This window comes from Phoca vitulina, unplaced genomic scaffold (genome assembly GCF_004348235.1).
Source record: "Phoca vitulina isolate PV1807 unplaced genomic scaffold, GSC_HSeal_1.0 scaffold19, whole genome shotgun sequence".
NCBI classification, from domain to species: domain Eukaryota; kingdom Metazoa; phylum Chordata; class Mammalia; order Carnivora; family Phocidae; genus Phoca; species Phoca vitulina.
The window spans coordinates 9,395,429-9,422,307 of record NW_022589722.1 but is presented as its reverse complement, the minus strand read 5'-3'; the positions used below and the strand labels follow the sequence as shown (position 1 = coordinate 9,422,307).

At 43.2% G+C, this 26,879-nt stretch overlaps 1 protein-coding gene across 5 annotated transcripts in view; it reads left to right on the top strand.

The window, feature by feature from the left end:
- TMCC3 (transmembrane and coiled-coil domain family 3) overlaps window positions 1-26,879 on the top strand; it is a 274,477-nt gene that overhangs the window by 26,810 nt on the left and 220,788 nt on the right. For 2 of the 5 annotated variants that reach the window (XM_032416753.1, XM_032416750.1), the window contains exons 1-2: window positions 12,350-12,702; window positions 16,745-16,898. The exons of 1 other annotated variant lie outside the window; for it this stretch is intronic. The gene's annotated coding sequence lies outside the window, so the exon portion shown is untranslated. Of the gene's footprint in view, window positions 1-12,349; window positions 12,703-16,744; window positions 16,899-26,879 lie in introns of those variants that run through there. 2 more of the 5 variants (XM_032416754.1, XM_032416751.1) reach the window with 1 other exon arrangement.

Below are 26,879 nucleotides of genomic sequence, written 5' to 3'. Positions count from 1 at the left end.
GGTGGGTCTGTGTGTGTGTGCATATGTACTTATGGTATATATACCACGCACAATGCTATATTACTCAACCTAAAAAAGAATGAAATCTTGCCACTTGCAGTGATGTGGATGGAGCTAGAGAGTATTATGCTAGGTGAAATAAGTCTGTTAAAGACAAATACCATATGATTTCACTCATATGTGGAATTTAAGAAACAAAACAGGTGAACATAAGGGAAAAAGAGAGGCAAACCATAAAGCAGACTCTTAACTAGAGATAACAAACAGGGTTGCTGGAGGGGAGGTGGACGGGGTGGGGGTGTTGGGTTAAATGCAAGATAGGCATTAAGGAAGGCACTTGTTGTGATGAGCCCTGGGTGGTGTTTGTAAGTGTTGAATCACTAAATCCTACACTTGAAACTAATATATTACACTACATGTTAACTAACTGGAATTTGAAAACTTGGAAGAAAAAAAAAGTATGGTAACACTCCTAGAATTATGAGAGGTCAGTAAACTTGTGGGTATATACACGAGGAGCAATCGTAATACTATATACCAGCAATAATCTGTTAGCTATAATGGTAAAAAATACTTCTATTCTCAACAACAACAAAAAGTATAAAACCCATAGAAAAACTCAAAACACATTGCTGGGCTTACATAAACAAAGGAACTTAGAAGGAGATTTTTTTTTTTTAAAATTGGAACAAATGAAAACTACATCATGTTTCTGAATGTTAGTATAGTGAATATTATACATTTGTCCTTTTTCTCCAATTATTTTATAGATTTTATCTAAACCCTTAGAAGCAGTGTTTGGGAAGGGAGACCAAGCGAGGGGGAGCAGGGGGAACACCAAGCCAGTGTGGAAGGCGATGCCTGAAAGGGTCAGGGAGGGGCAGAGCTCTGCAAAACAGGAATGAACTTCAGAAAGAAAGGAGAGTGATGACTTCAGCAGTCCCTAGTTTAAGTGAGAGAGATTATGAAGGCCTAGAAAAAAGGAAAATCTTGGAGAAAGCTAATCAGCAGCCCACTTTCTTTCCCTGGCTGAAAAAAAAGGAACTGTTGGCTCCTACTGGGGGCAAGGCTGGGATAAGCCATCTGCGTTTGGTGCTCTAAGCTCCTTTCCAAGTCTGAGACCATCACCTGATCCCAATGAGGACCAAGTATCTCATGTATCTGAGTCAGCTGGGGGCTAGCTGGGGGGGGGGGGTGGGGGGCTCATTTTTATGCACCTAGTTTTCTCATCCTAAAGCAGACCAGCCCTGGTTTGTTTTCATGGTTATAGAGAAGGGTTCCAATAGAGTGAGCAGAAGTAAGCAAATCCTCTTGGGCCTGGGTAGGGAATTGGTACACTGTCAAGTCTGCCACATTCTATTGGTCAGAGCAATTTACAAGGCCAGCCCAGCTCCACGGGGTGGGGAAATAATGCCCTCCCACCCCCAAGCCCTTGATGGAAGAAGCCACACAATCATGTTGAATAAAGGAGGTAGATACAAGAGGAGTGGACCATTTGGAACCATTTTTGCAAAGCTATCTGTTACTGCATCTTAAAGAAAAACAAAACAAAAAAGCTTTACCCCAAAATCACAGAAATAAACTATGAAGTAAAAGGCATACATTTAGGTGATGAGAACTTTTAAATGCTTTCTTTCAAGGTTGTCGGGAAGATTTTATCTTATCACTCATGAATAGTTGAGAGTCTAGTGACAGCTTATCTTTTGAAGTAGAAGTAGGCATTTAAATCAAGCTGTTTTTAGAAAGAGGAGAAAGCAAAGTTCTCTCTGTAAATGAATTAATATTGATGCACACTCAGAATTTGTCGTTTGGATGTATTAGTAACTCATCCTGTGTGGGTCTTTTTTTTTTTTTTTTTAAAGATTTTATTTATTTAATGGCTGCATAATATTCCATTGTATATATATACCACATCTTCTTTATCCATTCATCTGTCGATGGACATCTTGGCTCTTTCCACAGTTTGGCTATTGTGGACATTGCTGCTCTAAACATCGGGGTGCACATACCCCTTCGGATCCCTACATTTGTATCTTTGGGGTAAATACCCAGTAGTGCAATTGCTGGATCATATGGTAGCTCTATTTTCAACTTTTTGAGGAACCTCCATACTGTTTTCCAGAGTGGCTGCCCCAGCTTGCATTCCCACCAACAGTGTAGGAGGGTTCCCCTTTCTCCGCATCCCCACCAACATCTGTCATTTCCTGACTTGTTAATTTTAGCCATCCTGACTGGTGTGAGGTGGTATCTCATTGAGGTTTTGATTTGGATTTCCCTGATGCCGAGCGATATTGAGCACTTTTTCATGTGTCTGTTGGCCATTTGGATGTCTTCTTTGAGACACAGAGATAGAGAGAGCATGAGAGGGGGAGAGGCAGAGGGAGAGGGAGAAGCAGGCTCCCCGCTGAGCCAGGAGCCCAATGTGGGGCTCGATCCCAGGACCCTGGGATCATGACCTGAGCCGAAGGCAGACGCCCAACCATCTGAGCCACCCAGGCACCCCCATCCTGTGTGGGTCTTAAGCAAAGTGCTGAGTGATGGGACCACAGCCAGAAAAACAGACTGGAACCTCACCATACCCAGAGACTTATCACTGTTTCCATCTTGCTCGTCATAGAAATGGAATTTAGAAAAGATCCTTCCTTGCTAAAGACAACTGAATAATTAGGATCATACATGCCATTCTTTCTTGATGTGAAGTCATCACGGCTGTGGCATTAGTAAATGGCTGATAACTGAGAGATCCTGTGATGCTTCTCAAACTGGGGACCATGGGGCACACTTAGGGGTTTTGTGGGGACCTGAAGAAGCCTTAGCATAAGCATGATGCTTCTTCCTGGACAATCACTTTTGTTTCATTTTTAAACTTTCTAATTTTTATTTATTTTTTTAAGTAGGCTCCACAGCCAGCATGGAGCCCAACTAGGGGCTTGAACTCATGACCCTGAGATCAAGATCCAACTGAGATCAAGACTGGGACACTTAACCAACTGAGCCACCCAGGTGTCCCTAAACTTTTTTTATTTTGCTGTAATAGAATCTTACAGAAAAGTTGCAAATATAATGTAGAGAATTCTTTTATATCCTTTACTGCCTTCCTCTAATAATAACATTTTACATAACTGTGGCACATTTATCAAAATGAAGAAATTTACATTGGTACAATACTGTTAACTTTAGTTATTAACTGCAGACTTCATTCCAATTTCCCTGGTTTTCTACCAGTGTTCTTTTCTTTTCTTTTCTTTTCTTTTTTTAAAGATTTTATTTATTTATTTGACAGAGAGAGACACAGCTAGAGAGGGAACACAAGCAGGGGGAGTGGGAGAGGGAGAAGCAGGCTTCCTGCGGAGCAGGGAGCCTGATGCAGGGCTCGATCCCAGGACCCTGGGATCATGACCTGAGCTGAAGGCAGAGGCTCAACGACTGAGCCACCCAGGCGCCCCCCAGTGTTCTTTTCTGTTCCAGGATCCAGTTCATGTTGCATTTAGTTGTCATCCCTCCTTATTCTCCTTCAACTTAGGACAGTTTTATCTTGCCTTATATGACCTTGACAGTTTTGAAGAGTAGTGGTTAGGTGATTTGGAGAAGGTCTGTTGAAATGGGTTTCTCTAGTCTATGATTAAACAGGATATGGATTTTTGGGAAGAGTACAGAGGAGGTGATATTCCCTTGTCATTGTGTCCTATCAGGGAGTATATGTTGTCAACATGACTTACCACTGATGATGTTAACCTTGATCACTTGGTTACAGGGTAGTGTCTGCCAGGTTTCACTACTGTAAAGTTATCATTTTTCCCCTTCTATGATCTTTTCATTAGAAGAGATTCACTGAATCCAGCCCAAAGAGGGAGGGGATTTAGCTCCATCTCCTGGAGGGAGGAGTATCAAAGGATCTGTGGGCACATTTTAAAACCACCACAGTGATTAATAATATTTTTATTCACATTAATATTTTGGGAAGATACTTTAAGACCATGCAAATATCCATAAAGTGTCACCCCAAAGGTCATCACAGGTCCTAACAGTCCACTATTGCAGAGTCACTTTTTGGATTGAGATGTTTCCTATTACAATTACCCCTAACGAGAAGGGAAGAGTCACGTGACCCCTGTCCATTACACCTGAATTTGATTTAGCCTTCTGGATTATTTTATATATTGCCATTTGTCCAGAAGGAGCCTGGGCATTGGACTGGGGCTTTCACAGTGTGTGTGTGGGCGGGGCGGGGGGGGGGGGGGCGTGCAGTCCGGTTCGCAGGCCGCGGTGAGTGCCAGGAGGGGCACCTGTCGGGAGAGCTACCTTCTCGCCCTGGTTCTGTCACTACAAAGATTTGTGACCTCAGGCAAGGCCCTGAATCAGACAGTTTGGGCTAGTGTGTATTCTCATCTGACTGTGAGAGGCGCAGACACCCCGTCCTCTCTTTTCTGCCTTGTTTTCCTCATCTGTAAAATAGAGAAACTGGGTGGATGACTTGGATGAATCTTAACATGCTGTGATCCTAGGTTGCTGCTCAAAAAGGGCAGCTACTGGGAAGGATGCAGAGGTGCTGGGGCTGGGGGAAAGGGTGCGTGTGCAGCCCACCACAAGGTAGGAGGTATGTCAGAGGAGAGACGGGCCTCGAACCTGAGCTGGGAGGGTCCTGGTGCTGCCTTCTGCCATTTCTTCTGTGTCTTCTCTTCTGTCTGTCCCTTCATATGAGCTACAAGGAATTTCTGCAGAAGAGGTAAGCTGAGTACTCCAGCTAGAAGTGGATACTGAAGACAAGCCAGGAAGATTTCCAGAGAAAAATGCCACAGTTAACTCAGCCTTCTTAGACCCTGTGGCAAGTTCCTTCTGGGCCCTGGCTTATGTCTGTCAGTGGCCCAGGGTCAGCAGATCCCTTTTCCGTCTGGATGCTGAAAAGAAGGAAATTCTTGGTCCTCACTGGGATCAGGTGATGGTCTCAGACTTGGAGAGGAGCTTAGAGCACCAAACACAGATGGCTTATCCCAGCCTTGCCCCCAGTAGGAGCCAACAGTTCCTTTTTTTCAGCCAGGGGAAGAAAGTGGGCTGCTGATTAGCATTCTCCAGGATTTTCTTTTTTTCGAGGCCTTCATAATCTCTCTCATTTAAACTGGAGACTGCTGAAGTCATCACTCTCCTTTCTTTCTGAAGTTCATTCCTGTTTTGCAGAGCTCTGCCCCTCCCTGACCCGGTCCTTTCAGGCATCACCTTCCACATTGGCTTGGTGGCTTGGTGTTCCCCCTGCTCCCCTCGCTTGGTCTCCCTTCCCAAACACTACTTCTAAGGGTTCCACCTACCCCATTGTAGCTGCTTGTAATAGCCCTTCAGCTATCTGAGACCTGGCCCCGTGTCAAGTTTCTTCTTTAAAAGTAATGTTTCAGGGCGCCTGGCTGGCTCAGTCAGAGGGGCACACGACTCTTGATCTTGGGGTCATGAGTTTAAGCCCCACGTGGGCTGTAGAGATTACTAAAAAAAATAAATTTTAAAAAATTAAAGAAAAATAGTCTTTAAAACCTGCATTTATTTTGATTTCCAAACTAATACATGTCTGCTGCATAAGACTTGGGAAGTAGAGAGGACAGTAAAAGTCAGCAGTAATCCCACTGGCCAGAGAATGGCTGTTAATGTTTCATTTATTTTCTTTGCTCTCTTTTTGGAGCATGTGTATATATGCAGGGATGATTCTTTAACATCACTGTAGTCGTGTTGTCCCTAACATTTTATCACATGTTCTTGTTTTGCTTTCATTTTCCCGCTAGCCACTGTTAACATGACTCTTGGTGTGTCTGTGCATTTTTTTAAGTTCAATGATGTTCTACTTATTTAATGACCACACACCCACTTTCTTTTCTCATGTAATCCCCAATGTTTTCACTTTCATTTCCTCTCTGTTTTAGGAGGATGATGATGTTTTATATATAAAGTACTTACATCAGACACTATTTTTTTTAAAGATCTGTTTGAGAAAGAGAGTGCGCACAAGCAGGGGGGAGAGGCAGAGGGAGAGGGAGGGAGTGAGAAATCTCAAGCAGACTCCCCACTGACTGCGGAGCCCCACAGGGGGCTGGATCTCACGACTCTGAGATCATGACCTGAGCCGAAATTGAGTTGGATGCTTAACCGACTGCACCACCCAGGCGTCCTTTCAGACACTATTTTATTTTTTTTTTAATTTTAAAAAAAGATTTTATTTATGAGAGAGAGAAAACAGGAGTTGGGGGGGAGGGGCAGAGGGAAAGGGAGAAGCAGGCCTCTCCACCGAGCAGGGAGCCTGATGCGGGGCTGGATCCCTAGGAGCCACCCAGGCGCCCCTCTGATGCTATTTTAGAAACTATATTGGTCCATTCATCCTCGGAATAGTCAACAGGATTGGTGCCTTAATTAGCCCCTTACAATGGATGAGGAGATGGAGGTTTAGGAGCTTCTCTGATGTCACACACTTTGGTAAGGGACAGAGCTGGATTTGAATCTTGTTACTGGCTCAGAATTCGTATTCCTAATTCCCTTGGTATTCCCCTTGTGAGTGCTTCCTTTCCAGGTCAGGGACATACTCTTTAATGGAGGGAGTGGATTGTAATCCAGAACAACAGTACTTTCCAGTTTTTATGGCTAAAGCTGTGTGTTAAGTCTTGGCTTGGCCGCTTCCAAGCTCTGTGACCTTTGGTAAGTTATTTCATCTCTCCGGGCCCCTGTGGGCCTTCTCAGTTCTCAAGTTCTATGCCTTTATTGTGGGAAGAAGCAGAACAGAGGCAGCATTCAAGGACAGACCCGGAATGACAGAGGCATTATTATCCCCTCAGGTTTCGGGGGCACTTGCATTTGGCCCCAGTACACATTCCTGTAAGGAAGTGGTTTTTCTCCGTATTTTACCGAGCAGGAGGTAGGTAGTGCCCAGGAGAAGTCCCCACGGGGGCTGTGAGCTTTTCTTAGAGGCTAATAGGTAAATCCCATGACAGACATCCTTTGAACATTTTGAGGTTTGGGGCTTTGGTGGCTGACGAGCCAGTGTGGAGACTGAAGCGCCTGGGCCCCTTCCCAGGTGTTCTCTGAGAAGTGTGGCTAGAAGGACATCCTGGAAGATTTGGATTCTTTCGGGGGCAGCTTGTGCTGCTGGGCCGGGCAAGCCAGAGGCCACCTCTGTACTTGGCCTGCCATTGGTGATGGGGTGTGGTCCACCTGGTACCCCAGATATTTTCCAGGGTCTTGTTCCACCACCCCTGCCCGGCAGAAGGAAAAGGAGAACCAGATGTTTGTCTTACAGAATAGAGTTCATTCCTATGCACTTTTTCTTCCCTTTTCATATAGACTTAAACAAAAAGAGAGGGGTTTTTCTGAACTTGGTTGGCCTCTAGCTGCTTACCTAGGAGGCAGCCAGTGCTGTCCCCAGCCCCTTGCTCTGCTGTGTGGGCGTTGGCGATTCTCTGGTGCGGGGCCTGGCAATTGTGCTGCTGGGCCAGCCTCTCTGGCAGGCGGCTTCGTTTCCCCAGTGTTGTTTCCCCCTGTTTGCCAGGAATCTCTGAGGAGATGCTGACATTTTCTTCATTCCGGTCTTCTAGAAACAAACCACAGAAACGTACCTATTTTTAAAAAAAACAAAAAACAAAAAACACCCTTTCTGTTATATTGTTGACTTGCTTTTACCAGGGGATAGGGTAGTATTTGTTCCATACAGTGAAAAATTTGGGGACCTTATTTCAAAGTCTAAGTCCCTAAGATAATGGGATCCCTGGTTATGTTCAGGCAGTGGGAGTCTGAATTAAATTGAGTAGAGCAGTAATGAAGCAGTAAATGTACGTGGAAAACATACACGTATCAGTCATGTTTTCAAGCTTCCTGTGGGAGCTGGGGTTGTAGTGATATAATGATGACGTGTTGGTAATAAAAACCAACAATAACATGAGCATTTGTTGAGTACTTACCATGTGCTGGTTAGTGTGCTCATTTAAACAGCTCTGTGGTATGTGTGAATTCTGTTTTGCAGGAACGAGAAACTGAGGCTCAGATGAAGTCACTTGCTCAAGGTTACCTAGAAGTAGGAGAGCTGGGCTTTAGACACAGGTGAGCCCACAGTCCCCACCTTCAACCTCCAGGCACGTTACAAGAGAGTCCGGGCATTTATAGCTTCAGATTTTGAGATACCAGGAGAAATTGTATTGATAGATAAAACAGAAGAAAAAGAAAATTTGTTCTTTCTCTCCATTATGTTTCTTTGAACTGAACATAACTTATGTAATGAATATGTCTAAACTAAAAGGACACTAAAAGGTATTTCTCCAGAGAAGTTTTATAAATGGTCAGTGGACACATGAATTGGTGTTCAGCATCACTGATTGTTAGGAAAAATGTGTATTAAAGCATAATGAGATATCATTTCATACCAACAAGAATGTCTAAGATAGGGGCGCCTGGGTGGCTCAGTGGTTAAGCGTCTGCCTTCGGCTCAGGTCATGATCCCGGGGTCCTGGGATCGAGCCCTGCAGCGGGCTCCCTGCTCCGCGGGGGGCCTGCTTCTCCCTCTCCCTCTGACCCTCCTCCCCACCTGTGCTCTCTCTCTCTGTCTCAAATAAATAAAATCTTTGAAAAGAAAAAAAGAATGTCTAAGATAAAAAGCGAGACAATGGCAACTATTGGTAAGGTTGTGGGGAAATTTGCGCCCTCGTAACTTGCTGTTGGGATTGCTGAATGGTGCAGCCACTTTGCTAACAGTTTGGCACTTCCTCAAATTATTAAACATAGAATTACCATATGATCCAGTAGTCCACTCCTAGACCAAAAAGAAATGGACACATGTGTCCACACAAAAATGTGTGCAGATGATTTGTCTTTTTATTATTGCATTGTAAGAGTTTTTTTTTAAAATACAGTTTGGGTACAAGTCCCTTGTCAGATATATGATCTGCTGTTACTTCCTCCCATTCTGTGGATTAGCTTTTCATTTTATTAATGGTGTCTTTTGGTGCACAGAAGTTTTTAATTATGATGAAGTCTAATTTATCTATTTTTTTCACTTGTCACATGTGCTTTGGTTCTGAATGTTTTTGAAGTGCTAAAAATATTAGCTTGGGCGCCTGGGTGGCTCAGTTGGTTAAGCGACTGCCTTCAGCTCAGGTCATGATCCTGGAGTCCCGGGATCGAGTCCCACATCGGGCTCCCTGCTCAGCAGGGAGTCTGCTTCTCCCTCTGACCCTCCTCCCTCTCATGCTCTCTGTCTCTCATTCTCTCCCTCGCAAATAAATAAAATCTTAAAAAAAAAAAAAAAAAAAAATTAAAAAAAAAAAATATTAGCTTATTTTTTATTCCAGGCCAGTTGATTGCTATAATATACAAGAGGAGTTAGCTGTGAGTAATTGAATAATTCATGTCCTTTGTTAGAGAAGAATAACAAGCCCACACAACTCTGAATTTCAGTGATATTGATGGTTTTCCTTCCTTATCTTTGTATTTCCCACTCCCAAGCACTTAGCATGCTGTTGTGCATATAACAGAGGCTCAAAAAATCCTTGTTGACTTGGGGTGCCTGGGTGGCTCAGTTAGTTGGTTGAGCTTCCGACTTGGGTTTTGGCTGAGGTTGTGATCTCATGGGTTGTGAGATCTGCCGGGAGTGGGCTCTGCTCAAGCTCCGTTCTCGGCGGGGAGTCTGCTTGAAGATTCTCTCCCTCTGCCCTTCCCCCGACTCAAGCGCGTATGGTGCTCTCTCTCTCAATCTCAAATAAATAAATAAATATATTTGTAAAAAAATACCTGTTGATTAAATCTAGAAAGGAAAATTGATCTTTGCTAAAGACCTAAGCTGTATTTTGTTTGGGCTTTAAAAATAAGTCAGAGTTCAAACCTTGGCTTCGCTTATTATGTGGCTTTTCCTAAGCATTCGCCCTTCTTGAACCTCAGTTTCCATACCGTAAAAGAGAGACAGTGATGTTTACCTTGGAGGATTGTTGTAAAGATTGCATATAAAACACTACATACGTGGAGAGATTCCACAAATGGCATTGACTGCTTATATCAGTTAATTGAATTTATATCTGTTTCTCCATTTAGTAAGATGGGAGTGATGCTTGTCTTTCAGCCATCTCAGGAGTATACATAGAGATTCATGAGATATTAGACTTGATTCTTCCTTGCTTCCTTCAATAAGTCAAATAGTCCATTTCCCAGAACCTCCAGAGAACTTTCCTTGGTCCCCGGACCATCTCCGTTTTTGTGGAATTCACGTCAATGGGACATTAAGTGTATAAGCTGGATGTACTGTCTAATACGGTAGCCACAGGCCACATGTGGTTATTTTAAATTAAAATGAATTAAAATAAAATTTAGTTCCTCAGTGGTACTAGTTATGTTTCAAGTGCTACATAGCCACACGTGGATAGTGGCCACCACACTGAGCACTGTTTGTTCAGAACATTGTGATTGTCGCTGGAAGTTCAGTTGGACAGTGCTAGGGCAAAATGTTTGCACAATTTTATGTGACTTCCTGTTCCAACGGCAGAGCCTGTGAAATACAGATTTTCTGTAACCTCAGCTAAGCAGCCCCTTCCCAGCACCTTTCCTGCTCCACTTAGGGGATGTCAAGCTCAAGATCCTGAGTGGTTTAGAATCCTGGGGAACAGGGAATTACATAACCCAGGATGGTTTTATTCTGCGTTCTTGTTGTTACTTCAGAGATTTCAGCTTCCTCTCTGCTGATGCTGTGCCTTCACATTACGTGTGGTCATTAGGAAGGCAGCAGGGGGGCCCTTCTGGGCTGTTACGGTTGGGTGCATACCACTGTGCCCCGAGGGAAGGAAAGCTGCTTCCCCATATCCCTAATTTTCTAGGATGTGTCAGGTGCTAGGAAAAAAACTGTATTACAAACGGATATTTAGATTTCTGGAATTTTTTTCCAGTTACAGAATTAAGATAATGTTTAAAGATTGGAGTCTTTACAGATTATTTATTTATTTATTTATTTTTTACAGATAGTTTAACAAGGAACCCCTGAACGTTCCTCTCTATTTGTGACCCCATTAAACTGACATCAGTAGATTTCTTCCTAGTGACTTTGGACATATTCTAATTAGATTGCAGTGTACCTGCATTCTTCTCCTTGACTTAAAAAACAGTGGCTCAGTCAGTTCAGTGTCTGACTCTTGATTTTGGCTGAGGTCTTGATCTCAGAGTCGTGAGACCAAGCCCCAAGTCAGGCTCCATGCTCAGTGGGGAGTCTGCTTGAGATTCTCTCTCCCCCTCCCCCTCTACCCCTCCTCACCACTCAAGCTCACACACTCTCTCTTGCTCTCTCTCAAATAAATAAATAAAAATCTTTAAAAAACAGTAGGAGAATTAAATTCCTTTTTTTTTTATGTTTTTTTAAATTTTATTATGTTATGTTAATCACCATACATTACATCATTAGTTTTTGGTGGAGTGTTCCATGATTCATGGTTTGCGTATAACACCCAGTGCTCCATGCAGAACATGCCCTCTTTAATACCCATCACCAGGGAATTAAACTCCTTTTGTTGACAGATTTGCTCTTACATCTTCCTTTCTCTTGTCCTACAAATCTTCTGAAATCATGCTTCCCATAAACCATTCCTAAAATTTATGTGTGCCTTCCCAGATGGATCCTGAGGATAGTTTCTTTTTGACTTGATCCAGGACGTGAAATCGTGCATTGAATGAGGGGCTGTGGGTGTACATAGGGTTCACATTCTTTTCCATCTGCTTTTAAGTGTTGACTTAAGTAAGTGTTCATTCACTCTGACTCCTGCAGATCAGATGAATGAAACTACAGTCATCCTCAATGGAAAGAAGTGATTAATTTTTTTAAATTTTATTTTATTATGTTAATCACCATACATTACGTCATTAGTTTTCGATGTAGTGCTCCATGATTCATTGTTTGTGCGTAACACCCAGTGCTCCATGCAGTACGTGCCCTCTTTAATACCCATCACCAGGCTAACCCATCCCCCCACCCCCCTCCCCTCTAGAACCCTCAGTTTGTTTTTCAGAGTCCATAGTCTCTCATGGTTCGTCTCCCCCTCCGATTCCCCCCCGCTTCATTTTTCCCTTCCTCCTATCCTCTTTTTTTTTTTAACATATAATGAAACAAATAATACATTATATGTTAAAAAAAAAAAACAGTTGCTGGAGTGGTGGGGGGTGGGAGGGATGGGGCGGCTGGATGTTAGACATTGGGGAGGGTGTGTGCTATGGTGGGCGCTGTGAATTGTGTAAGACTGAAGAAGTGATTAATTTTAGACTGTCAGCCTTTCCAAAACCTGGATTCTAGTAATGTGCCTTGGGAAAGGGAGTGTGTGGTTAAGTTTTCAAACAATAAGTGAAGCGCAGCTAAATGGGTTTCTTCCTGGAAGAAACTCAGGACCCTATGTTGGTGGGCACGGTAGCTTTCCAGGAAGGGAAACTTACCTGACCCTGGAACCCTTGTATGGGGACCAGTGGTCTGCAGAACCCCTGTTAGAAATTGCTAGACTGAAGGATGGTGTCTGAGAAACAGGAAAACAGCCGCTGTGGGAGAGTGTAAGTGGAGCAATCTTGTGCATACTTCTGCTTTTCGTTTCTCAGTTGTTTCTCAGTGATTATTTTTAACCCAGATGTTGGTCATCTGAAGCCTTCATAAACTCACAGGCCCTTATCAGATAAAGGTGCCCCAAATCCTACGGAATCAGGAACATCATCTGGCCTGAAGAGAAGGTAAAAATTGCTGTCTGCTTTTTTGTTGTTGTTGTTAAGGAACCTTTCCGTGAAGCTGCTAACGCAGTTCTTTCTGGCATACATTTAGGGTCTACTAAGTATATATTCCTGCTTCAAGGTACAGTCACATTCTAAGAAGTAAGCAATTTATGGGCAATTCTTGTATGATGAGAATCTGCTAAGGGCTTTTAGAAGACATCTGAAGCTCTGAGGACAGATTTTCCTGTCAGGGCCATGGATTATATGTGTGTCTTGCTTCTGTTAATACTTCTGTGGGCGGATTCACTAAATGAGCTTCTATTTCACATGGTCTAATAGTGTTAGACAGGGTCGTGCCTGAGAACAAGGGCAGCAAAAGTAATAGCTGACATTTCTTAAGTGGTCACCATCTGCCAGGCCCTGTTCTAAATATTAAATATGTTAGCTCATTTAATCTTCACAAAAATGCGGTGAGGTAGCTATTGTTTTTCCCACTTTAAAATGGGAAAATACTGTAGGCACTCTATAATGGTGAAGGCTAGAATTAATTATTGGGTCTGTGTTCATACCAGTGAATAACAAGACATATTTTATAGTACATTTTCTTTAATTTTGAGACCGTGCTAATTTTCACAATTAGCACATATTTGTATGCAGTATGTAGCACATAATTGATTTTGCAATTAATTTATTCTTAAGATATCTATCATATATTTTAAAACTTCTAATTTGGAATTTTTAGACGTCAGTAGGTGCCAAAAAAAATGGAATTAACATTTTTTCAACAGCCTATTCTTGGTCCAGTTTCTGTATTTGATGCTAGGAATGCAAAGATGACTGAGACCCCATCCTTGTCCTCATAGAGATGTCATCAAGTGGGGAGGAGGTGTAATCCTTCAAACAGTTGTCATTTCTTAGGCTGTGACACAGAAAGTGGTTTCTTGCATTTTATTTTAAAAAGTCAGAAAATGTTTGTAGGCTGCAGTGGGACAAGAAGCTGGGGAGAAGCCATGGGTCTTAGATGATTTTTTTCCTAGCTTTAGTGAGATCTTATTGACATATAACATGTGTAAATGTAAGGTGTACAGTGTGATGATTTGATATGTGTATGTATTGCAAAATGATTACCAAAATAAGGTTAGTTAACACCTCCATCCCTCACACAATTACTTTTCTGTGTATGTGGTGTTAACATTTAAGATCCTCTCTCAACAACTTTTAAGTATATAATACAGTACTGTTAGATATCGTCACCGTGTTGTACCTTAGATCCCCAGAATTTATTCATGTTATAGCTGGAAGTTTGTACCCTTTGACCAACCTCTCCCCAGTTCCCCAGCCTCTGGCTACCACCATTCTCCTCTCTTTTCCTATGGCTCTGACTTTTCAAAATTCCACATGTAAATGAGAATACACTTGGTCTTTCTCTGTCTGACTTATTTCTCATACCTTAATGGGTCCATAAAATCACTTTTGAGTTGTTCTGCAGGCTTTGCTTGACTTCACCCAAAGCAGTCAGCTTCGGGGTGTAGCATCATGCTACTCTTGAACTCAGGCTTCTAGATGCTGGGGAGAGGGATTATCAAGGACAGAGAACCACATGCTGTGAAAGGAATACCAAACTGTTCCTAATGCAAATGAAGAGAAGAAAGCCGAGGTGTGGGGGGAATGCTCATATGATGAAAAATGAGGCCCTGGCCATAAAGCCCTTGCTTCCCTTGGCTGAATCAGCTTTAAAGGGAAAGGAGGGTGGGGAGGGAGGGAGAGAGGGGGAGGAGGCAGAGTTTCCCCGGGAAATTCTACACGAAGATGCATTTCAAGTTGGTAGGCAGGGCTCTGGGCTCTTGGAGAAGCCAAATCTAGCAGCCAACCCAGACCCTTACTATAACCTGGAACATGTTTCCCTGCCCTCCAAATCTGCTTTACTGCTTGTTGTGCTGTGATAATGAAATATTTGTCTGTTGGGTTGTATGATTTCACAGGTAATCATGCTCTTTCGATAAATGATTGGCTGAAAGGAGTGTTGGGAAGCTTTTGTTTTTCTTTTTTCTTTTTTAAAGATTAATTTATATCAGAGAGAGCATGGGCGGGAAGGGCAGAAGGAGAGAGAATCACAAGCAGACTCCGCGCTGAGCACGGAGCCTGACTCAGGGGCTCAGTCCCACAACCGTGAGATCACAACCTGAGCCGAAACCAAGAGTAGGACACTTAACCGACTGTGCCACCAGGCGCCCCTTTTGTTTCTCAATAATGTATACTGAGTGCTTTATATGTGCCAGGTGTTGCTCTAAGCATTTATTTTCATGTCCTTGACTCATCAAGTCTCTCCACGGCCCTGTGAGGTGTGCATTACTGTCCCCACTTACCAGACCAGGAAACACACTTGGAGAGTTTGAATGACTTGTCCAACCAAGATGCACAGCAGGAAAGGACAGTGGTTTTGGTTTCTACCTCAGGCAGGAATCTAGTTAAATCATCCCAGGAAGATGGAGATCTTTTTTTTTTTTTTTAAGAAAAAACAAACAGAAAACCTAGGTACACTGCTCTAATTAAACAAACAAAATACCATCTTTATTGTTGTAGATATTATATGATTGTCTCATTAAACAAAGAAACAAAATATTATCTTTATTGTTGTAGATATTATGTGATTGTCTCTGGACCTGACCAAGAAACTTTGAGTCATGTTTGGCTCCTGGGTCTCTGGCCTGGGTGTTAAGGTGATGAGAAGCCACCAGAGACCTAAAGAATCAACTTGCATGGTTTTTACCATTAGGTCAGGAGACTCGGCGTGAATAAAATGAGATATAATAATAGAGTGCCAAATCAGAGGGGCCTGGAGGGACTCAAGACAAGAACAATACACCCCTTCCTGCTTCCGCCCTCCCTGTGCTTCAGTGAAGCACCCCTTTCCCTATCGGAATGTAAACTAGGGTTTTTGTCTGTTTTGTTTATTCCTGTGTCCTCAGTGCCTGGCACATAAAAGCTCCTCAGGATTTGTTGGGAAAATGAATAAATGAGTGTATAAATCTCATGTGGCTAAACATTTTGGCTTTCTGGGTAGCAACATGGGAGTTTATATCCTGTGGTAACAGAAGTGACAGACACAGGATCTCCAACCAAAATGCACAGCCCCAAGTTGTTTGAAGACAAGGTCCTGGCACCAGCCACCATTCTGCGAATGTGTGGGGCTGAAGAATGGGGGCGGTGGCTGGTTCACCCACACTGCTCCCTTAGGGAAGGTCAGCAACCTCTGTTTCATCAAGCGTGCCCAGCTCGTCTTAAGTGTCCATCAGGTTCTGGAGGTCTCAAATAGTTGGTTCCAGTCACTCCTTCCACCTGGTGGAAGGATGATTCCTAGAGCTTCCTGCTGTGCCATTTTGCATGAGGTCACTCCTGAAAGCCTTGTTTTTAAATGGGAAAAACTTGGTCTGTATGGCAGAAGGAGCAGCCTCAGGGAGGAAGAGCACCAGCCAGAAGTTTTCTTCCTTCAGCATCTACTGAGTAATTTTTGGGGTCCCTGTCCTCAAGAAGCTCACTGGAGGGGGCAAGAGGCATAGAAAATGGAAAACTTACAGTTCCACAGAAATGCTGGAAATGCTAGAGTAGAAGTAAGAACAAAATGCCCAGGGGACAGAGAAGGAGGGGTTCAGGACTCTTGTGAAAACTTCATGAACAAGGGAAGACTGTATTTAGCCTGGAATATCAAAGTGCTTTGTAAGATGAAGGTCCAGACAGAGGGTAGTAAAAGCAGATGCCTTCACTTTCAGCTTCCTTTATGGCACGTCTCCTCTCTCTCTGTCCCTCCACTTCCTCGTATCTTGGTCATGTCTGGGACTCGCTCCAGTCACACTGTCAACCACACTGTCAACCTCACTGTCTTTGAAACCGCTCTGGTTTGCTACATCGTTGCTTCTAAGATGCACCACCCATTCCCCACCACCCTATTCAAAGTCTATCCTCTTACCTTGCTTTATTTTCATTCATAGCTGTGGCTCTCTCTGGCATTACGGTTATGAATGGACAAGTGATGTTTATTTAAAACATGTTTTCATTTATTCAGCTGGTATTGATTGAACCACCACCATGTGTCAGGCACGGCTCTAGGCTCCGGAGATCAATGGACAAGACAGAGTCCCTGATTTCATACGGTTTACATGCTGGTGTGGAGAGACAGACCAAAACCAAATGAACAAGTAGGATAGTTTCTGGGAGTGGTAAGTATATGAAGAAGATAAAATAGGGCAAAGGCATAGAGTGACTAGTGCCTGGGGGAGAGTCATTCAACTGGGTGGTCAGGAGAGGCCTCTCTGTGGAGGTGGTACTTGGACTGAGACTTGAAGGGTGAGAAAAAGCCAGATGTTAATGGGTTGAATTGTGTCACCTAAAAAAATCATGCTGAAGTTCTAGCCCTCAGGACCTCAGAATGTGACTTTCTTTGGGTATAGGGCCATGGCAGAAGAAGCTAGTTGAGATGAGGTCATACTGGAGTACAGTAGGCCTCTAATCCAATGTCATGGTACCCTTATTAAAAAGAAATTTAGGGGCACCTGGCTGGCTCAGTGGGAGGATCATATGACTCTTGATCTCAGTGTTGTGAGTTCAAGCCTCAAGTTTGGTGTCGAGATTACTAAAAAACAAATGAAATTTAGAGACAGTAGACAGAAAGATTGCCACAAGATAGAGAGCCACAAGCCAATGGATAAAAAAGACTGTCAGCAAACAACCAGAAGCTAGGAGAACAGGATGGAACAGATTCTCCTTCTCAGTCCTCAAAGGGACCCATCCTTGCTGACATTGTGACCTTGGACTTCTAGCCTTCGGAAATTTGAGACAGGGGTGCCTGGGTGGCTCAGTTGGTTAAGCGTCTGACTCTTGGTTTCAGTTCAGGTCTTGATCTTGGGGTTGGGTCATGAGATTGAGCCCCAGGTCGGGCTCCATGCTGGGCGTGGAGCCTGCTTAAGATTCTCTCTCTCTCTCAGCCCCTCCACCTACCCCCCTTTCTGCTTGCACACGTTCTCTCTCTCTAAAAAAAAAGAAAGTACATTGGTAAGTGGAATATATAGCTTTCTCCTGATTTATCTTTACAGTTACTCTATTTAAAAAGGGAATAAAGTTGACACTGGTCCAAATGCTGAAGTAATCCTTTCAGATTCATACTTTTTAGGTAGTGTCTTTTTTTTTTCCAGTTGAAGTATAATTAATATATAGTATCAGGTTCAGGTGTATAGCATAATGATTTAACAATTCAGTACATTATTCAGTGCTCATCAAGGTAAGTGTTCTCTTAATCCCCTTTATCTATTTCACCCCTCTCCCTACCCACCTCCCCTTTGGAGACCATCAGTTTGTTCGCAGTATTTGAGTCTGTTTTTTTGTTTGTCTCTTTTCTTCTTTGTTTTGTTTCTTAAATTCCACATATAAGTGAGATCATATGGTATTTGTCTTTCTCTGACTTATTTCACTTAGCATTAAATTCTCTAGATCCATCCATGTTGTTGCAAATAACTAAGATCTCATTCTTTTTTGTGGCTGAGTAATATTCCATTGTATATACATACCACCTCTTTATCCATTCATCTATGGATGGACACTTGGCTACTGTAAATAATGCTGCAGTAAACCTAGGGTGCATATATCTTTTTGAATTAGTGTTTTCTTCTTCTTTGGGTAGATACCCAGTAGTGGAATTATTAGATCATATGGTAATTTTGTTTTTAACATTTTGAGGAACCTTCATACTAAGTTTTCCACAGTGGGCTGCACAAATTTGCATTCCCACTAACAATGCACTGAGGGCTCCTTTTTCTCTACATTCTTGCCAACACTTGTTGTTTCTTGTGTGTTTTTTATTTGAGCCATTCTGACAGATGTGAGGTGATAGGTCTTTGTGAGTTTATTTTTGTTTGTTTGTTTGTTTGTTTTTGCATTTCCCTGATGATGAGTGATGTGGAACTTCTTTTCATGTGACTGTTGGCCATCTGTATGTCTTCTTTGGAAAAATGTCTATTCAGGTCGTTATGCCCATTTTTTAATTGGGTTATTCATTTTTGGGGTGTTGAGTTGTGTAAGTTCTTTATATGTTTTGGATATTAACACCTTATTGGATATATCATTTGCAAATATCTTTTTCTTTCTTTTTTTAAAGATTTTATTTATTTGACAGAGAGAGAGAGCACAAGCAGGGAAAGCAGCAGAGGGAGAGGGAGAAGCAGGCTCCCCACTGAGCAGGGAACCTGATGCGGGGCTCGATCCCAGGACCCTGGGATCATGACCTGAGCTGAGGGCAGATGCTTAACGGACTAAGCCACACAGGTGTCCCGCAAATATCTTTTTCTTATCATTCCTCTTCCTTTCTGCATATGAAAATAACACACTGATTCTAATTCAGATACTTTTAAAGCATTATTTTAAAGATACCATATTTCTTCTTTGTTATTTGGGAAGAACTGGTTCATTTACCCATCGGCCAGTTCTTAGCCCCTCAAGAATTTTGTCTTTAAAACCCACATAATATATCTTACTAGGACATTTAAGGTGATTTGATTTGTTTATCTTTACTGTAAAATGGATGTATTTTTTTTGGATGCATTTTCATTAGGCATAAACTGAAGAGGAGAATATTTTACTGAAGCTGATAGGACTTCAGTTTGGGATCTATAAGGTCTTTGAGAGCTGAAGTCTGAAGGTTAAGAATAATAGTAATAGTTGTTATGTGTTGAGTGCTTCCTCTTTGCCAAGCACTGCCGCTGAGTATGTGATGTGGAGTATTTGATTCATTGTCACAGAAATCTTGCTAGATGTCTAATTCATCCGTTCTACAGGTGAGGAAACCAAAAGCCAAGTAAGTCAGCAAAGTTCTAGATAGTAAGTTGGTGGACCTGTGACTTAGACCAAGTCTCTTTCATGGTAGTGTTTGAACTTTGATACTTACTTGGTGACCATAATTTGCCATTACAGAGTCCTTATGTGTGAAAGACAGATTTCAAGTTTGAAAAACCAAAACAAAAAACAAGAAAAAAAAGAAAGAAAAGAAAAATTAGTGTAACCTGGTACAAATAAATAGCACTATAGTCTATTGACATGTAAAGACAGTTTCAAGATTACTATAGGAGTCCTAGTTCCCCAAATTTACTTAAAAAAATGTGTGAGTGTGGGGGTGCCTGGGTGGCTCAGTGGGTTAAGCGTCTGACTCTTGATCTCAGCTCAGGTCTTAATTTCAGGGTCCTGAGTTGAAGCCCTGCGTTAGGTGGAACCTACTTAAAAGAATTATTTGAGTGTATGATGTCATACATATGTTAAAAGTCAATCTACATATGATAACAACACACTGATCCTACTTCAGATACTTTTAAAGCGTCATTTAAAAAAAATAAAATAAAAAATCTTTATTTTAAAGGTAGTATATTTCTTTTTTATTATTTGGGACCCTGAACTCTGATTGGGACCCCGCAATATACAGTTCTCCTTGAATCTCAAAGTGACTACTGTTTTTAGATGAGAGGGAAAAAAAGCTAGCATCTGTCTGCAAAAGGCATTTCTTCATTTTCCTCCCTCTCACAGTGTACTCTCTGGTGTGTGCCTAGTGTAGCGGGCGTGGGAAACTTTCCTGCTCTCCTTGTAGGATCACTAGCTGGGGGCCTATGTATCAGACTGACAAAAGACAGATTAACAAGAGAAAAACAAAAGTTTGTTAACCTGTGCATTATGCATACATATGGGAGCCCTCCAGATAAGTAACCTTTTGAAAGAGGTGCTGAGAACTTGGGGTACCATCTTAACCAAAGATCAGTACATTTTTAGGGAAGCGGCAAGACAAAAGAAAAGGTCCTTGAGGTTCTAGGGGTGGCAAACTGTGGGAAGGCAGATATATGGGGGAAGTAATGATAGATAAGGGTTAGTTTTAGCAAGAATTGTGTTTTTTTAAAAGATTTTATTTATTTATTTGACAGTGCGAGAGAGCACAACCAAGGGGAGCATCAGGCAGAGGGAGAGAGAGAGGGAGGCAGGCTCCCTGCTGAGCAAGGAGGCCAGATGCAGGGGATGCAGGGCTCCATCCCAGGCCCCTGGGATCATGATCTAAGCTGAAGGGAGATGCTTAACTGACTGACACCCAGGCGCCCTAGTTTTAGCAAGAATTGTTACATAGATTCCCTTGGTGTCTTCTCTGGGTGGGTAAGGGTCTAGTGTCTCTGGTGATTAACTTCTGTTCTTCCTGGTAGAGAAAGGATGGAGGGACACCTTTACAAATTTAGGCCCTGCTTTTAGGCAAATAGGGGGAAAGCGGGGAAGTTTTTTTTTTCCCCCTGTATGTGCTTCTCAGTTGTCTTCAGCTCAAAAATAATCCTTATTCTAAAGTCACAATTTTGGGGTGGCATATCCTGTTACCCTTCACAAGCTGTGCATGGATGATTATAGGATGAAGCATTTTTTTCCACAAAGAATGCCTACTGTGTTGTAGGTACTGTTCTAGGTGTTGGAAATACTTCAGTGAGTACGACAGACAAACCCTTCTCCCTCCCTGGAGCTTACATTCTAGTTGGGAAATATAAGGAGTAATGAAATACAGGAATATAGTATTTATCACATGGTAGACTTTTATGAAGAAAAAGAGCAGGGAGAGGGAAGGAGAGTGCCCTGAGGGGCAGGTTGCAATTTAAAATAGAATGATCTGGGGCACCTGGGTGGCTCAGTCAGTTAAGTGCCTGCCTTTGGCTCAGGTCATGATCCAGGGTCCTGGGATTGAGCCCCGCATTGGGCTCCCTGCTCAGCAGGAAGCCTGCCTCTCCCTCTGCCCCTCCCCCTGCTTGTGTTCCCTCTCTCTGTCAAATAAATAATAAAAAAAAAAATAGCATGATCTGATCAGAGAAAGGCCTCACTGGAAAGAAGATATTTGAACAAATTCCTGAGGGAGTGAGACTGTGGGACTCTGGCGGGGCGGGGGGTTGATGATAGCCTAAATAACAAGAATGGTGAGAGCATAAGCTAGGATGGCTAGAGTGGCTGGAGGTACATGGGGGTGGGGAAGAGTAACTGGAGAAGAGATCAGAGAGATAACTGGGGAGTGAGCAGGGATAAGTCCAGGAGGGACTGGTAAACTATTTTTTAAAATATTTATTTGGGAGAGGGGCGCCTGGATGGCTCAGTCATTAAGCATCTGCCTTTGGCTCAGGTCTCTGTCAAATAAATAAATAAAACATCTTTAAAAAATACTAGGATGCTTAAATATTTATTTGGGAGAGAGCACACACACAAACAGGGGGAGGGGCAGAACAGAGTCCCCGCTGAGCAGGGAGCCCAATGCAGGACTCGATCCCAGGACCTTGGAATCATGACCTGAGCTGAAGGCAGACACTTAACTGACTGAGCCACTCAGGCGCCTGACTGGTAAACTATTGTAAAGACTTTGGATTTAACCTTTGATGAGGTGGGAGTCAAAGATCCCCTAGTCTGAGCGCCCAAAAGGGCAGAGTGCAGAGTGTCCATTCACCGCAACGGTCCTTTACTCAGGGAATGTAGGAGCTCCTCTGGGGACACGAGACACCTGTTAGTCATCCTAGCAGCGATGCTGAGTAGGCAGCTGAATACAAAAGCCTGGAGTTCCGGGATGGAGATACACACTTGGGAGTCCTCAGCATGTGGATTGCATTTAAATCTGTGAAATCAGCTGAGAGCGTGAAGGGAATTAACAGGGACCGAGAGGTCTGGGACTCACTCGGGGGCACTGCGCTGGCTGGGGCTGTGAGGATCAAGTAGCAGAGGAGACTTGGAAGGAGCAGCCAGTGATGCGGCGGGGATTTGAGGAGAGAGTGGTTTCTGAGAAGCCAGTGAAGAAAAGGTTTCGGAGAGTAGTGTGCTCTATCAGATGCTGACCAGTCGGCTTAGATGACCACCAGCCGACCGCTGGGTTTAGCAGTGGCCGCTGGAGGTCATTGTTGCGGTTGCGTGGGAAGCTGACTGCTGATGAATGCCGTCTGTCGGGGCTTTTCTCTGCAAAGCTGACGTGATGTGCTGCTCAGTCGTACGCTCCGCACAGTTGAACTGTCTTCTGCTCTGCCATCCCAGCAAAATCATTTCTCTGTACTTGTCGACGTACTTGACGTGCAGTTGTAGAGCTGAGGTATATTCTGGTCCAGCTGCCTCACCTGATGGCTGAGGAGAACACGGCTTGGACAGGCCGAGTAGTGTAAGCGGCTTTGCCCGTGGTAGAACCAGGACAACCCCAGGCTTCCCAGTGCCAGGCTTCCGGTTCTGTCTGCGCCACCCGGCGTGCTCTGTGAAGGGGCCAGAGCCCTAGTCATACGGGATCTGTGAGCCCAACAGTCAAGAAAGAAGTCTTGAGACGTTTGACGGTACGAGAAGGTGTTTTTATGATGGCAGGGGGCCAGGACCCATGGGCAGAAGGACCTGCGTTGTGACTGTGAGGAGTCACTGATTATGTAGGGTTTTCTAGACTATGGAGGTGAAGGTGAAGTTAGGGCTCCAGGAAATTGAGTCTATGGGTTCCTGGAGGTCTGACTAATTATTAAGATTATGTTTCTTGTAAATCAATAAGTCAGATAGAAACTAGAGTAGAGTTTCTTGTCCTACGTGACTGCGATCCTTATCAGTTGACCATTTGTTTTTCCCCTGCCTCTGTTCTTAGGCAGTTACTGGTGCCTGAGGAATGTTATATATATATATTCCACTTCAAGTGGGCGGTGGCTTGTGAGGTGTCAGCTTGTCTTCTGCCCTCAGCTTGCCTTTCGCTCTCTCAACGATAGGAGGTCAGTTCCAGCGCATGGAGAGAGCTCCTTCCTTGTCCCTCTAATTCTGACTGTTCTCTCAGGCACAGCAGTATGCTCCAGAATGCCCTGGGCTTCCTCAAAACTGGCTCTGAATTTCCAGTTCTTGTGCTCACTAGCTGTGTGAGGCTGGGCAGATTAGTTCATGTCAGTGAGCCTCAGTTTCTCCATCTGCAAAATGGGGATAGTCATGACACCTCGTAGAGTCGTGAGAATTAAACTGTCACTCGCCTGCCAGGTGCTGTGCGCAGTGCCCTTACAAAACAGAGTTCCAATAATTGTATCCTACAATTATGAGGATATCAGAACTTCAGTCTTCAGGATGCCGCTCTTGTTAAAACCATCTTTTAAAAGATTTTTAATTGATGCCATTGCCTGGGGTTTATTTACGAAACAGATTGAGTAGAGTTACACCCACAACTCTGTTAAGATTTTCCCTAAAGAAGTTACCAGATGTCTTGTTTGTTTGTTTGTTTTCCCCTAGTTGCTGCTATTGGGGAAGAAGTCCAACAAAACAACTAAAACAATGTACTGCACAGTCACAGCAAATACGAAATTTGCCCCCCCTTTAGGAGCCCCGTGGGTTCCAGCTCGGCCCTGGCTGGCACTCATGCAGGGCGGTAGCAGCGGGTGTCCCTTGGAACCTTGGCACCCGCCTTCACGGTGCTTCCAGGTTACTCCCGCCGCTCGCAAGCTTTGTGCTGTTGGGAATAATGCAGATTTTTTTCAAATAACCCTGTTCCAACTCTTTTCAAGATATACATCAAGAATTAATTAGTAGGGCCGATTAAGTAGTAATGTGTGTTTATAGATTTGCCTTTCTTACATCAGCATCTGGTTATAAAAATTACTGAGCAAAGCATTTCTTAATTCCAGTTCTTTTGCCTTTCTCCTTTTCCTTTTTTTTCTTTTTTTCTTTGTCAGTGAACTGTTTTCTTGACTCTGTGTGTGTGTATAGAGCAGAGCTTGAGAGAAAAGAGGGCTGGGATCCCAGGTAAAGGAAAAGTGTGAGTTATAGAATATTTTTCAGATTTAGTGTAGTTGTGTTTCTTTAAACACATACAGGGACTTGAACTCACTCCAGACTGTTTTCACTTTTATTATTAGAGTGGGACCTGATGCAGTGAATAGAAAAGATACATGTGTTAAATGGTAATTAGCAGCATCATTTATTTACATTCATGTAGTAAATACTGGAATTCCAATTATGCATCAGACGCCGTGCTCAGCATGGGCCAAGAAATAATAACTCATGCTAACCTCTTTTAGTAAACTTTAATATTATGAAAAATCACATGAAAATGGTAAAGAATTCCATGTTACAATAGTACAATGAAAAATGAGTGTCTTTTTCATCTCAGACCATCAGATTTTCTTGACTGTCCTTCCCAAGAATTCCACTACACATTCACTTATGTATCTTCTTCATCATCATTTTGTTATTATTATTTTTTTTAGTACAAATGGGATCCTTAAAGAGTGTTCCGCCTCTTGCTTTTTTCATTCAGCAGTTGTTCTTGTTAACATGTTAGCACTAACTGATCTCCCCGATTTTTTTTTTTTAAGATTTATTGATTTGAGAGAGAGAGAGAGAGAGAGAGTGAGCACAAGCTGGGGGGAGAGGCAGAGGGAGAGGGAGAAGCAGGCTCCCTGCTGAGCCAGGAGCCTGATGTGGGGCTCCATCCGAGGGTCCTGGGATCATGACCTGAGCTGAAGGCAGACGCTTAACCGACTCAGCCACCCAGGTGCCCCTCTTTATAGATAATTTAAAATTTAGAACTACAAATGATCACATTCCAAATTAATGGACTCTGTGTTAATGAGGTTTGTGTCCTATCAACTGCCTTCCCTTGCACTTTATTTACAGTGACATACTCAGAAATGCCCCTGATGATGACAACATAAAGAGTTCTATTGCCCATCACTGCTGAGGGCAATGGTAGCTCTTCTTTAGATCAACAAACTCTGTGTCACATTTCATCCTGTCTGGCAGGTATTTTAATTTGAATGGATGATAGAGGCCTTAAACTTGGACAGTTCAGACTCTAGAAGCATGTAAACATTGGTCAGAATTGTTTTCAGAGTTTTTCAAGGCTTTAGGGATGTCATTCTTAGTCCAAGAGCTATACGCTGGGTGGAGGGATCTTCCATTCCTGTGGCAGAGACCCTTTGTGTCTCTGGGCATACCTTGGTTCGGTAGACACATGGTCTACTACAAGGTCATCTGACAATATAGGTGTTTTGGAAATTGATTCTCTTATGACTTGTCTGCTAACCTGTTATCACAGGGGCTTGAAGGGCTCATGGTGGGTGAGATTCCCTGCTAGCTGTCGTGGAGGACACCAGGATGTATACAGTGCGGGCCACGCCTTGAGGAACCGCTGACATTCCTTGGGGGAGACATGACACCACCTCCAGAAGGGCAACAGTATGGTATATTCTGGCACTAAAGAACAGGGGCTCTGGAGTCAGACTGGGCTCGCGTCTCTAGCTGTGTGACCTTGGCAAGGTGGTTGACATCTCATCCCTCAGTGTCCCCATCTGAAGAATGGGGATGATTTAGTACTTACCTGGCTGTGGGAATTAAATGACTTAGTAAGTGAAAGGTGCTTGCACAGTGCCGACACATGCGTGCTTAGTAATTATTAGCTGTGGTTACTGACAGTACTACGGAATGGAAAAGGAGATGATAATAGCTACTGTTTGTAGTAAGCCTCTGTGTTCAGTGCCTCACATTCCATGTCTCATGTGATCCTTACAGTGCCCTGTGAAGTAAGGTATTTTAAAGATGAGAAAACTGTGATCAGAGAGGAGTACCTGCCCAAGATCACACAGCCATTAAGTGATTTAAATCTGTATCTGACTCAAAAACCTGTGCTCTTTCCTATGAACAATATTTCTAGGGAAAGAGCGAGAGAAGGAAGGTGTCTTCATTCTGTGGGTGAAGAACAAGGCTTAGAGCACTTAGACTACTAACCCAAGATTACGTGGAAACCCAGGTTCCCTTAGACCAGCCCCCACGGTGTCTCTAGACCCTTGACGTGTAGAGAGAGACAAACCGGGATGTCTTACTCCAGAGTAGAGAGCCAGGACCAGTGCATTGAAATAGGCTGACTGGGGATAGATGTAAAGGAAAATCGGTCCCACAAAGCTGTCCAATATGAATTGAGATAGAAGTGTATTTTTCTTGAATACAAAGGAGTTTGGAGGCAGGCAGTCCAGACTTAGTTATGATGGTTCTGTAAGGTCTTCAGGGATGGGGAGGGAGGACAGGGGTGGTGGCCCCGTTTGTTGTCACTTTGACCCTGAGTCCATACCAAGACCCAAGCCAGGGTTCTGGCTTTGGGATTCTGAAGGTCTTTTTTTCTTTCTTTTCTTTTCTTTTCTTTTCTTTTTTCTTTTCTTTTCTTTTCT